Source organism: Dermacentor albipictus, chromosome 1 (assembly GCF_038994185.2).
Source record: "Dermacentor albipictus isolate Rhodes 1998 colony chromosome 1, USDA_Dalb.pri_finalv2, whole genome shotgun sequence".
Taxonomy (NCBI): domain Eukaryota; kingdom Metazoa; phylum Arthropoda; class Arachnida; order Ixodida; family Ixodidae; genus Dermacentor; species Dermacentor albipictus.
The window spans coordinates 91,639,341-91,652,443 of NC_091821.1; positions in this window are offsets into that span (position 1 = coordinate 91,639,341).

Below are 13,103 nucleotides of genomic sequence, written 5' to 3' on the forward strand. Positions count from 1 at the left end.
ACACATTTCTAACACTATGGATGCCATGTCTTTTGCTCCATGAATAGCACTTCAAACTTTTGACTCTGTATGCCATGTCTTATGTTGGTCGAGTGAATGTTCAGTTTAGTGAACTTTCAGTTAAATGAAGTATTTCCTTCGGTCCCTTGAAGTTCACTCAAGTGAGAGTGCACTGTATATTCTATTGTTTAGGGCGCTCTGAGGCTTGCCAGGGATTTTTATAGGATTTAGAGGTCCCGGACCTTCGTTTAACGCAAGGACACAAAGAGTCGAAAATATCATGTCAGTACTCGTGTAATGAGAGAGATAGTGATACCAATAATAGAGGAGGTTAACGAAGCTGACCCTGGTTAGCTAACCTGCACTGGCTAAGGAACAAAGGGGACTTAAAGGTATAACCTGTTGCCTCGTAGCCATTCGTTAAACCAATCAGCGCAACCACGAGCCGTAATGCCTTTCACCTCTCTACGTGCCCCGCGCCGCTAACGGTAAGCTGGCGTATCGAGTTACCGGAAGTTGCTTTGTCACCTCCTACGTGCACGGAGAGGGCGGTTCGGGGCCATTAGCCGCCGTCAAGTACTCTCGTTACTCGTGGTGTCATTGACATCCGTGTTTGTCGAGTTACCTGGCATGTAAGTCGCGCGCTAGAAATGTGATTTGCGGATTCGGTCTCATGGCATGATGCAACCTATTTTGTGTACGGCGCGGAGGGCTCGAATGAACTCGCGGGAAATCGGTACATAATGAGCTCGTCTGACCTGAACCACAGACCCCCACGGCGCAATCAGTTTATTTAACAGATATTTACTACTGCGAGCTTACGGGCGCTTTCCGTAGATTATGTTGGTGTCTTTCCTTTCGCGTGGGGGCGATCGAAGATACATTCGAGGTTGGCTGGCAAAATAGCCCTCAAGGCGAATTTCCAGACTCTTTCAATGTGGAACCGCACATTGCTCTCAGGTGAAGCTTCATCAAAAAGACACGATAGCGTTTATATCGTACAGACTGCAGAAAGTGTATATGAGACGGTCATATTCAGTCGAGAATAGACATAGGACGACGCGATAGAAGATTAACTGTTCTATGAGAACCTGCTTCTGCTGACCCTGCTGAGAAGCTGCTGAGAACCTAATTTACATTCGATAGATCCAACGTAACAATTTCTTGCGCTCGATTCTATTTGAATTTCTTTTTTACAATCCAAAGCACGTGGCCCGTCCGATTTGTGTGATACGGCAGGTGGCACGCTTTTCGGGCCACCTACGAAGCGCGAAAAATATTGCGATACAAGTAAAATACACCCTGGGGTATTGCGAGCTAAAACTACGGCACGGAAATGAAGCGCTGGATAGTGGGTGACTCCGCAATAATTTTGACCACCTGGGTTTCTTTAACGTGCTCATAAATCTAAGCACACGAGCGCTTCAGCAATTTGCCATCATCGAAGTGCGGCCGCCGTGGCCAGGAACCTGCAACAGAGGCGGGTAACTGCAACGCCGTGAAGATGCGAAGCTTCGGATGCTGTAGAAAAGCGAAATGGCCTGCGGTGGAGGTTCAGCGGCTATGGCGTTGCACTGCCGAAAAAGATGTCGTTCATGGATACCCGGCCGCGGCCGCCGCATTCCGATGAGGGCGAAATACAAAAGCGCTCGTGTACTTGAATTCAGGTGCACGATAGAGAACCCCAGGTAGTCAAAAATTAATCCGGAGCCATCCACGTTTACGGCCTCCTTAATAAACCACTGGGCAGTTTAGCAACGTAAAACCCCGCAGTTTAATTATATGTGGAATGCACGACCACGTACCCCGTGTAAATAGAATGCTCAAGTCTTAGCACAGAAATTTCCGGCACGCGAACCATACATAACAGACAACTAACTGTATGATGCCACAAATATACGGTATAATAGACCAACCGTATTACTAGGCACGCCGAAGAATTGACTCTGTCAAAAAAAAAAGGAAAGAAACCGAAATTTTACTTACGAGCACGTAACCCGTAATAGTCAATTACAGAGGTTCGAGGCACGCTTCAAATATATCGGCGAGAAATTGCTGTTTATCAGATGTGCGAAAAGTGCAATATCTTCCTTTGCTTCCTGTATTGTCATTCCCGTTCTTTATCATCTTGACTCTTTCTATATTGTCTACGTCTCCTGGTTCCCAGCGTCTTTCTGCCAGCTGTATACCTAGGCCTCACAATCTGATGGCCTGAATTCCCAGCGATAATGGATTTTCTCAGATATGTGCACGACAGGTATGTGCTGGTACATATAACACAGAAACATGAGAGATCGAGCTCCGTTTTATAATTTCTTTAATTATGGGTTTTTACGTGCCAAAACGACTTTCTGATTACGAAGCATGCCGCAGTGGAGGGCTCCGGAAATTTCGACCACCTGGAGTTCTTTAACGTGCACCTAAATCTATGTACACGCGTGTTTTCGCATATCGCACCCCCCCCCCCCCCCCAAAATGCGGCCGCCGTGGCCGGTATTCGCTCCCGCGACCTCATGCTCAGCAGCCCAACACTATAGCCACTGAGCAACCACGGCGGGTACGTTTTACAAAATGATATTCGTACTACTGTCAGGTTTCTTTTTCATTTTTTTTAGTTCGAAATGCGTAGGGTTTCGTGTGAACGGAACATTGTCGTCAGTACAGTGCCTGTTGCTGGAAACAGGCGTGATCTCTATGAGAAATCGCCGTATTACGGCTTTATCTAATCGCACATGCAAATAACTGAATATCAATCGAGCAAACAGACTGTGCACGCCTAGCCGCACTTACAGGCATGCAGAGGTAATGGAGTAATGTTCATAAGCTTCGTTCTTCGTGTGCACTTTCTTGGTCAGGAAGTTCTTGCGCTGAGATCAAAGTGTAACCGTGGTGGCAGTGCATTTAGCTTATGACCTCGTACGTGCGAGCAGGAGACGACAGCTCGTATCAAAAGACAAGAAAGAAAAAAGCGCGCAGTCATCTGACATCATGGCAGTGTGTCAGGCGCCTGTATCTGAGGCTATGTTCTAAGAGCAAATCGCTTTTCTCCACTCTTCGGCGGCTTCCTTTTCCAGGCTTCATTACAGCTCCGAAAAGAGGGCCACATCCTGTTCGCTGCGCCCTCATACAGGAAATAGAGGTAAAGGATCTTGAATAACGCAAGTACGTAAAAAGAATCACCGTCGTATGCCAACAGGCCCAAGCTGCGGCATTTGTGCACTTCATTTGTCGTAAAACAGGAGCCCTCAAATGTATCTTTCCTGGCCCTTCAGTGACAGTCCAGCTTATTGCCGCGGCAACATACCGCGCACGTTTATTCTCCTTCTTCATCCGTCGCCAACAGCTACTGCAAGAAGTGAAGCTTCGATTCGGTGGTGTTACAGCATCATTCGGACATGGGTCTCGGGTTTGCAAAATTCTCAATCCATATTGGTACTGGTAAACTTGTCTGTATCGGTAACATCTTTCTACGCAAGTTAGCGCTCTGTCTTTCCTTGTATTCTCTATTCTTTCTTTCTGTACCCTTTCCCCTTACCGCAACGCCGAGTAACTGGTTAGAACATTGATTCAGGCCGGGCTCTCAGCTTTTCTATCATAATAAATACCTCTCTTTCTATTTCCTTGCATTCTTCTCAAGTACTTGCGCTATTCAAAATTCTTTACCATGGTTTACCAACAGGCCCTAATTGCTGTGAGTGGCAAAGTGTGTACTCTAAAAAAGGTACGTGCACAAAAATACAGCACAGCGAGAGCTGTATACGTTCTTTGAAGGATGTTCCCAGATGCACTTTTCTAACTCAGTTACACGGCCACTAACCTTCTAGTTTCTGAATCTGGGTCGTTATCCTAATATTTTGCAGGCATAAACCGGAGGGTCGGGCGCACATCAACACAATTCCTACAGTATTCGTAGATGGAGTAATTGTTATTGGCTATCAGTTCATATTTAACGTGATGTGGGCTACACGAAAAGCCCTTCACAGAACGACAGAAAGCTGAGCTAGTTGGTAAGGATTCATTATGCAAAAAGAGGTGATGCGTGCAGAGAGGACACAAGAGTAGATAAGTGGACAACATGAACGCCGACTATCAACTGAAGAAAGCACTTTCTTCTTTCTTTCTTTCTTTCTTTCTTCGCCTCAGTGCTTCCTTCAGTTCATAGTCAGCATTCGGGTTGTCCACTTCTTTACTCTTGTGTCCTGTCTGCACGCCTCAGCCCTTCATAGGCGCGGCGCGGGCAAATAGTCTATAAACTGTCTTTACTTGCGCGACCAGAGCCTTTGGAGGCTGCGTGTGCAGGCTGTAAGTTCATTTGAGTATAGAAGACCACACATCGCCCAAACTTTTGGTATCGATAGTACGTACCAGCTGCATGCATCGCGCGGACTAGCAAATAGCCTAGTTTAATGTGATGTGCGCATATCACGTTCAAGACTATGCTGTAGCCTGTATAGAAACAGCTGGTTGTACGCGTTTGAATTAGATCATAATGAAGGACACATAGGGTAATTAAGTGAATTGAGGATATTTTTTTTTGTATGTACCTTACCGAAGTGGCCAAATGACATCCTTTGCGAGAAAAGGAACGGAATGGGAGGTTGGTTCCAATATCGAGACTTCCAAGCGTGATCATTGTATTTTTCTAAATTCATGTGCCCCCTCTTCGTCACCTTCAAACCAGGGACACAAAAACCAAGTACAAACGGCTTGATATGAACAAGCTACGAGAGATAGACATAATAGAAAGCGGGGTACGTTTGAAACGCGCTTCGACTTGAGGCCAAAGGTGACATATCTTTTCATTTGTCAATGCCGACTATTCTACGTAAATTGTTTATAGCTTCCCATCAAATCGCCCGCTACAGCGGGCCTCATCAAGTTCCTCCTGCGTCTTGAGTGTGTTATTGGAAATGCTGTTTGCCATCCTATTGCCTGAATTTCCTTCTGCAATATTATCATGGGTGTAAGCTTATCCACGGTTAGAAAACCTTCGCGCAGGGGACAGTAATTGGCCGTGACATAAGTGGTCCAGTGAAAAGGAGTTACACTTCCACAAGACGTTTCCCCTTTGTCGCTCTACGGCATAATTCACTGTAATTTACTATCGCATGCGCGAAGTATTTTTAGCGTGAGTAAAATTTAATCATTCGTAAAATTATTGGTGTAAGCTGAGCATTTGTTAGTTCAAATCTACAGTTTTTATGTTCGCCTAGATGATACGGTGACCGCAACCAGTCTTCCCTCGAAGCGTGGCGACATTTTGGTGGAATATTGACAGCCACGAAGACGGCCAGGGCCACGCAGAAAATTCGTTGTAAGTGTCTTTCATATAATTTCCGCGTCAAGCACGCAATTGTGGCAATGTGTAAGCAAACTTTGGTACAAGTTGGCAAAAGTCAAAGTCAGCGGAAATCCGGCAACAAGTCTTGTTCATTGGTTATTGCACTAAGTAGGTGCAGACGTGCTAGCCTGTTCACAGACTCTCTATGACAGAGCGAGACAGAAGGAAAGACAGGAAGGTCAAGCTGACGCACGCGCGGTATAATGTCCTACGCAGAACAAGAAAAAAAAGGGGGGGGGGGAGGTTTAAAGGATGGAAGGGAGACAAAAAGAAGGAAGGAAGGAAGAAAGGAAGAAAATAAATACATAAATAAGAAATAAAGCAGAGATAGAGAACATTGATGAGAACGTAGAGAATGTATGATTTAGAGAGGCACTGTGGGTGACAAAACTCAGCGAGGCGGACCTGCGGCATGTTTATTTGGAATTGCCTCTATCTGAAAACGCAAGTCAGTGCGTTGATAGCTCGAAATAATTGAGTACGGCCACTTGTATTGACAGTACTGGCGCAAAGGGCTATCCGTCCATAATAGAGACACGCATGACTGCCTTGACGTGTGAACACCCCTTTTGTGCCTGTCCCGTTCCCTCCGTCTGCCGCACGTGAACGAACATCGACTCGTCGGAACTTAAACACTTGTACAACTATTCAGTATAGTTGTCCCTGAGCCCTCAGTGGAGATTGCCAATTTTAATTCTGCGGTTTTACGTGTCAAAACCACTATATGATTATGAGGCACGCTGTAATGAGGGACTCAGAATTAATTCTGACGACCTGGGGTTCTTTAAGGTGCACCCAACGCACGGCACCACGGGTGTTCTTGCATTTCACCCCGATCAAAATGCGCCCGCCGCGGCCGGGATTCGATCCCGCGGCTCTCGATCTTAGCAGCGCAACGCCGTAGCCACTACGTCACCAGGACGGGATTTATGCACTGTAACACGGACTCGTGGCTCTAATATGCTGTATTGTCTTACTTCTGTATGTCAAGCTTACAGTTTCATAGCGGCGTCTTATAGTGTCCCACATAACCTTCTTTAGAGTCTTTTAGTGAACGGGATGACAATCTATAACTTTCCACTGCATTTGCTCTCCTTCTCTTATGTCAAAAGGCCATTCGCACGTGACAGGCTGTATACTTTTCCAAGCGTATTTTATTTCTCGTGACTTGGTCTAACGCCAGCTAGTTCCAATTGTGGCAGCAGGATTAGGTCACGAACATAAGTGGCATAGCTTTTTTCTTGGTGTTTCCTATGGAAGCCATTACATATCTAAGAGAAAACTAAAGGTTGTTGACCAATATAAGATAGAGCGAATGAAGGACGGACTCAGCAACAGAAAAGGGGAGAGCACGAAAGTAAGTGCAGAAATACACTGGATAGGTGAGGAAATGACATAGGTATTCCAGGCAGAGAGTTGTAAGAGATAACAGCTCAAATGACTGGTACAGTAGGTATTTTACGGATCATTTTAAGTTCTCACTCTGCAAGCTATGCTGGCCGGCTACAGCTTGTTCCCAAAATATATAAGATAAATTCTATAATAAACTCGTCTTAAGGACTTTAGAATTAACACTGTAGAAGGTAAACCTTAACATTGAAGATTTTAGTGGACATGACGATAAAACTGTTAGCCGATGACTTTTGCGAAGCCTTTTGAGTGGCTTCAGGCAGTTAGAATAAAATACCGAACCTACGCGTGCGCAGTTATATAGCATGCATTGATAACATCATAAGAAGCCAACAAACAATGACACAAAGAACAACATAAAGGAAATTACTTGTACTTACTAATAGAAAAAAAAGAAATGATAAATATATGTAAATGAACGTGGATGAAAAAACAACTGGCCGCAGGTGGTCTTCGCATCGCGCGTGCGGTACTCTTACCAGTTGAGGTACCGCGGCGCCGTTTTCCCATCCACTTTCTGGGGTATTTATGTTCTACTACTAGAACATAAATACTGGCTCACACTCCATCCCTGGGAGTGTGAGCCAGCGCCGCCATTCACAAACCTTGGCGGCGGATGTGGAACATCCTTTCTGCCGCAGGCGTCACAAGTCCGTGATCTACTTGGGCTACACGTGCTACCTGAAGGCAGTGATAACGTAGTAATTGCAGACTGAAACGACTTATAAATTGTTTTGATTTGACGTCATCGTGAATGCCACCTTACGGTACTAGGACGTCGAGAAGCTGCGTAAACAAGAAACGTGACAGGACGACAGTACAATGGGAGCGTCTTGCACCGAGGGTCAAAAATCGATAACAATGATAAAATAATGGGAAAAATGGTCACCTCATACGATGTACGCGTAATCCTATGGTGCGCGGACGTCATCGTAGTCACCATGTTTGGGTGGTGGCACTGTGAGATGAGGGGGCTGCGTCTGGGACGTCACGAACAAGCTATCTACAAACATCTGAATATGGGAAATCATATGCGCGCATACTTTTTAAGGATTGCCACATGACGACGGTTACAGCACAGCGCTGTTTTTGGGTGGGAAATCCTATGAGACAAACCACTTTCTACCCAACCAGTCGACAGAAATGGCGTGATATCGCTTCCCTGCCTTTAAAACATTCAGTGGCATGAGCCCTCTCGGTCACGAGAAAGGTGCCACTGTCAAGCTAGGAACAGTACATGCCTTTTGTTGAAGTGGATGCTATTGAATTTATACAAGAGGAACCCGCCAAATGAAGTGCTGATATAAATTGGAGCGCGACAAATTAACAAAACTAGAGAGTGTCTGTGCACTTCAACGTTTACCAGCGAGCGTTCATGAGTCAAGCTTGAAGGCTGAGCTTGCGCTATACACCGTGCGTCTGGCAACGCAGCACCGGAGCCTCGTGCACCGAAATACCCAGACGTAAGCGGTCTTCTTTGTCCGGTCTTCTTGGTCTTCTTTGTTCACTTTGTGTTTGCGGCGTGAGAACAGATTAGAATTGTGTTTAGCATCTTCCAAACGGTGTCCCCTTTCCTGGACTCTTGTACATGTTGTCCTCCACCACCAGTGGCGTAGCCAGAAATTTTGTTCGGGGGGGGCTACGCCACTGGCCCAACATATATATATATATATATATATATATATATATATATATATATATATATATATATATATATATACATATATATATATATATATATATTCCCTGCAGCTACTTCACCAAATTTGAGGAGGTTTGTTGCATTTAAAAGAAAAAGTTTAATTCTAGTGACTACTGGTTTCGAATTTTTCATTTAGGTGGTCCATTATTTATTAATAATTGGCCAAAAAATTTTCTGAAAACGAAACTATCAAGTTTAAAACTACGTGACTCAAAAATGAAAAATGATATCACAATTCTGTGAATTGTATCTAATAGTACATCTTCAGCGGACAAAACAGATATGCTACACACGAATCTCAAAAAAATTTAGTATTGTGGAAATACGGCTTTTGCAGAACCCTTGTACACAACGTAACCAATTCACGTGAGATACAAATTGACACAGCAAACTTGTCCGCTTTGACTGTGATAATAAATGCCGTTTACAGAACCACAATATCTGTTCTTCATGCATGGCTATTAGTTTGTAAGCGTCGTGCTTCTATTTTTTCAAACTTTTGAATTTTTAAAAATATTTTAAACAAAATTCAGGCCCTAAATCGAAGTTCTGTTTCCAACAGACACTAGGATTTAACTTTCTCTCTCAAATGCAACCAATTTCAATAAAAGCGATTAGCAGGATTATCTCAGAAAAGCGTTTCTGCGTTTTACAAGTATTTGAATAGGCCGCGTCGGATTGGGCCCGAGCTAAAGCTGCCTCTTAAACAATTTATCCAGGGATCAAATACATGAATAATAACTGCATTGTCATTGCCAAAGATGCTGCAAACGAATTCTTGAAAGCTACGCACTGTAAATACAAGTAAAATATGTATTTTTTCATAAAATATTATACTCGTATGTGCCAAAAATTGTGCCCAACATAACTGACGGCAATGCTTCCATGTTTTCTGTCTATTTATTAAGTAAAGAAAATATCACACGAGCTTTAGAACTATATCAGTTCGAAACCAGGAAAGCAGTGCATGCCGCTGATATGAAAAATTATAAGGCAATGAACTGAACAAGTTGAGGACAAATATGTTAATGAAACTTTGTCATTTAAGAACCGTGCTTACATTCTTGTATATATGCAATGGCCAGTGAAAAATCTCAATGAGGCTGTCGTTTGTTCCAATGTATTACGCAGGAGTAGCTGTCCCTTGTCGTGTATCGTGAGTAATTGCACCGAAGTTAGAGTCGCGACAGAGAGCACGTATAAAAAGCAGGAGTTCTGCAAGATATATGAGGGCAAGTCAAATGAATGAGCCAACAACGGGGTACCTTATTTAAAAGTAGTCTTCATGAGAATTTAGACATTTGTCCTATTGACTAACGAGTCGCGTAATTACACGATGGTTTTGGCCCGGTCTTGGAATGTCTTTGCAACGTCCTTTGAACCGTTTGCTCCAACGCTTCACAGTGGTCAATGCAATGAAGTGTTCAACGTACACGGCAGTCATATGGTGATTAATTTCGGTTTTGGAAACACCTTCAGCTGTCAAAAACTTCGCCACACCAAGCTGTTCAACTTTTGAAGTGTCCATCATGTGACGCAACCATATTCAACCCAGGGTATGAGAGCGTTAAAGAACATTTATCTTCACACCTGCGTGTCACTTTTGTAAATGAGACATGCCGTTCTCCTACGCGCATGCCTCGCAGATAATGAACCGAACCATTATTGCACGGTTATGGTAAGCTCAATTTCATTTGACTCGCCCTCGTGCATTAGAAATGCAAAGATACGATGGGGTATACAAATGCGAAAATACGGCTTGATAAAGGACAAAAAAGTGTCACTGGAAACAAAGTTCACTGCATGTATACACTAAACCTCGCAACAAGATATTTAAGTATACGTATAAGTCTCCGATGAGTCTATGTATGTAAGAAGAAGTAACTGTATATAATGCGTCAAACAAGGCAAATAAACATGTTGCACAATCATAGATTCACAGAATCCTAGATTCCACCCCCATTACATCCACTCCCCCCGATGTATTGCGCGCGACGGAAGGCGGCGCGCTTGCTCCCCGCTTTTCTCCTTTTCGCACACAAGACTGAGCCACCATCGTCGGCTCACCCATTCCACCTCCCCTCCTACGCTTTCACTCGCACATACAGCATCACCCTTGGACTTTATACGAAACATGAGGGCGACGGCGACGGCGACGGCAGGAATGCGCCTGGAGTGTCCATATAATTGCTATCGCTATAATATAATAAACCTATCCGGCAACTGAAGCGTCCCGTCGCCCATTACTTTCCGCAAAAGAAGTATCAAAATCGAACTTTTACCATGCGACAATTCGCTGCGCCGCAACAATGTATTTTTTTTTTTCTGTGAGGCGGAGGCACCGAAATTAAAAAAAAGCGCATAGGAAAGGATGTTGGCCAGAATCGAATGCCTACTTCGGGCACCTAATGGGGCTACGGAAGGAATACCGAAGAAAACATGAGACGCTTGGTCCACTGAGAACCATACGCATGCTGCTCAGTATCCTACAGCGGCGAAACAAGACTTTCCGGAAAGGTTCCGCTCAAGGAATGCAGTGCAATCCTTCGAGTCCCCACAGTGATGGCAGCAAGCGACCATTGTTTTTTTTCTTTCGTCTGCTAGCCAGAGAGCGTCCAAAACTCTGTCAGGTGAAAATCCACTCGGCCAGAGCAAACCGAACGCGCACCGAACTGCACCGCACGGTGGTCGGGGCCATACGAGAAAAACGTATGCGCTCTGGCTGGCTCTGGCAGCCCGCGGGTGGGGTAGTGAGAACAAAAAAAAAAAAATTGAAGAGGCTCAATGTGTTTTCGCGAATAAAAGTCAAAGTAGAAAAAAAAGAAATAAGAACGTAGTTACTTTGGCTGGCTTTAATGTCTTGACATGGATGTTCTGGCGTAGGTTAAAAAAATTGTTGATATTTTTTTTACGTGACATGGCGGCACAAATGAACCACCGCAACGCCTCGTCTCATTGTACCTCGCTGCCTGCTTTGTCAACTCGTCTGCTAGTGTGTTGATTTGGCTTGTCTCGTTGTATGTTCCGATGCAAGACTTTAGAAAAGTCAATAGACCTTTGGCGTCACATGTTTATAACAACATTCAACCCACAAAGTTCCGCAATTGAAAATCTAAAGCACAACTTTGGAAATGTCAATGCACCTTTCACATCAAGAGCTTATGAGCCACGAAATACTGCCCGAGCTTGCAATCTTCGCGGTGAAATGTCTTTTCGAGCGTCAAAAAGACATTCTAGAGCAAATCTAGAGTGATTTCCGGCGCCGGGGGTCGCTTTGGTCGGTGGTGCATGGACAGCACGAAAAAATTTCGGGGGGGGGCTGAAGCCCCATAAGCCCCCCCCCTGGCTACGCCCCTGTCCACCACTGTCTGGTGTACCGTTTGTTACGCCGGTAAAACCTGTCACTGTGGCCTCCTTTTAGCTTCTATCGTTAAGAGCACGTCTCTTAGGGATCCTGCTTATCTGACGGGAGCTAAACACCTTAAATGTGATAAATGTAATTGGGACCGCAGCTGGCGTCATGATCTCACCTCTGCACAGTAACCCGCATACGACAGCGTGATGAGCGGCTACAAACCTCAGACGCTAAACGCATTCGTGGTAATGAAGGCCGGCTGCTTTTTGCGTTTAGGTTAGAGGGAAAATAGCATCTTAGAATAGAGTTAGTGTAATCTGCCCTCACTTCTAACGTAACTGAAGTCCGTCAGCCTAGGTAGCTGTCACAGCGCCAGACAGTACTATCAGTGTGCAGAGGGTTGTCTTCGAAAGCACGAAAGCTCTGCTCAAAGTGAGAGATAAGGAAAATGAAGAGGAACTCCAGATTTGCGGAGCTAGGAAGTGGCGTCGAAACGTTCGATGTAGTGAGAGGGAGAAGCGGGGAAACAAAGTGTGGAGATGGGCGGATGACAGGGCTGGAGGGGGTAAATGGAAAAGAACAAAGGTAATGAAGAAAGACGATGTTATGGTTCCGGTTTCGTAATGGTCCATGAGGTTCGTAGCAATTGATCATGGATTGTCGGAAAGAAGCCCTGTACGAAGAAAGCTTAGGTTTGGAAGACCAGCCGAAATGGATACGGACATGGCATCAGAAATTGAAGGCGAGGAAGCGGTAGATATAGACGCTGCAAGAGGCAGAAAATGCCGACGATAAAAAAAATGAATAAATTCCGATGACAGACAATGGGAAAGATCGACAAATAGACCCCGACGGGCTGCTTCTGAAAAACAAAGAAAAGGAACAAGGGAAGAGGGTCACGGAGGAGAATGCTGTACCGCGCATGAGAAAGTGTAAGTGCACGAAGGGCGTGCATTAAAGGCAGAGCTTGAACTCGTTAGTTACATTTGCTCAACGAGCTCGGGCGCATGCGCGCCTGGGCGGCAGAGTAGAAGCGAGTGGTGGGCGGCACGGCATAAAAAATAATCATGCGGAATTTCTCACAACTGGCAGAAACATAGTCGAAGATAAGTTCTTCAACTTTATTGCGACGTGCAAGCAAGAACGACAACTTTCCCGCACACAGACGGATATTTAGACAGGGATGGGCGCTGGCGCCTTCCAGCAGGGACACTTGCTGCGAGCAGCACGCGCAACCCACAAGAAACTTCACCGAGAGCAACACTGCATGCAACAGAAGATGAGTACGCCCTCTT